Here is a 1,260-nt window from a genome sequence, read left to right as displayed (position 1 = left end):
GCCTGCAGCCCGGCGGGGCCCTGAGGGCAGGAGTCAGTGCTGCGTCCCTCTTACCCTGGCACCAGGGTGAGGAATGGTCCGGGGTGGGCGCCCTCTTCAAGGCTGGACCTCCTGAAATCCTACAAAGTCCCATTTTACAGCGAAGGTAACTGAGGTGTGAAGGGAAGTGTCGAAGGCTATAATGGGGTCCCTGAGGCTGGGAAGCCGCCAGCTAGACACAGAGCCCACCTGGGAGATGGGGTGGCACCTCTTCCTGTGCCACAACGTGAGGGTCCCGTCTGTCCATGGGCTCCAGCCTCATGTCGCTTGGCTCTGTCCCACTGCACCAGGACAGGGGTCAGCTTGGCTGGGGGGCAGAAACCTGATCACTGCCCGGCCACTCCCCAGGTGTGCCCCCCGCCCCACCTGGCCCCTGCCCTCAGCAAGCCTGACCCCAGGCCGGAGGAGCCTCAGGGCTAGCGGGGGCAGCGCGGCATAAATGTCAGCCCACAGAACACAGGGGCGCAGGCGGTGGGACAAGGCCGGTGCGAGTCCGCCAGGGGAGGCAAGAGACAGGCCCTTCTGTTCTAGGGCCCTTCCCCTGCCCCTTCCTTCCAAAAATAGCTCACCCGCCCCCACCCCACCCCCACAGGCAGGAGAGCTGGGAGGCGGAAGTGCCAGTTTGCCTGCGGTCTGGGGTCTGCTTTAAGTGTAGCCTTGGGACCCCTGCGCCCCCCACACAGGCCCTGGCCTGCAGCCTGGGAGAGGGGTGGGGCTGTCCTTCAAGCCCCTGGGGTCTGGTCCCCAAGGGGGTGGGAAAGGGGTAGACATTCCCCAGGAAGTGCTGCTGGGACTTGCTGACACTGGGAATATAGGGCAAGGCAGGGAGGGAGCGGGTGGTTTCCGGGTTCCCCATGTGGCACGGGGGTGGGCAGTGGTGCCACATGCACAGATTTCATCCTCACCCTCCCAGCCCGTTTAGACCTGACTTTCACAGCGATGGAGAGCTGAGCTCGCAATCCCAGGTGCGCCCGAGACCCAAGCGGGCCGGTGCCCACCACGCCACTCTGGCGCTCCCCATGCCCGGCGAGCTGGGAGGAGGGGGTGCAGAGCCAGGGAGGCAGCCCAGTGGGGGTGGGCAGAGCATCTCTACCCCGTCATCTGCTCCCCGAACAGCTCAGGAGCCCGCAGCCACCCCACCGGCGCCTTTAGCCCAGCAGGGCCCCGCCCACCACCGCCACCACCGCCATCACCTCCCGCTTCTCCGGTGAAGGTCGGGGG

The sequence above is a fragment of the Myotis davidii genome, unplaced genomic scaffold (assembly GCF_000327345.1).
Source record: "Myotis davidii unplaced genomic scaffold, ASM32734v1 scaffold2798, whole genome shotgun sequence".
Taxonomy (NCBI): domain Eukaryota; kingdom Metazoa; phylum Chordata; class Mammalia; order Chiroptera; family Vespertilionidae; genus Myotis; species Myotis davidii.
This window is presented reverse-complemented; position numbering follows the sequence as displayed.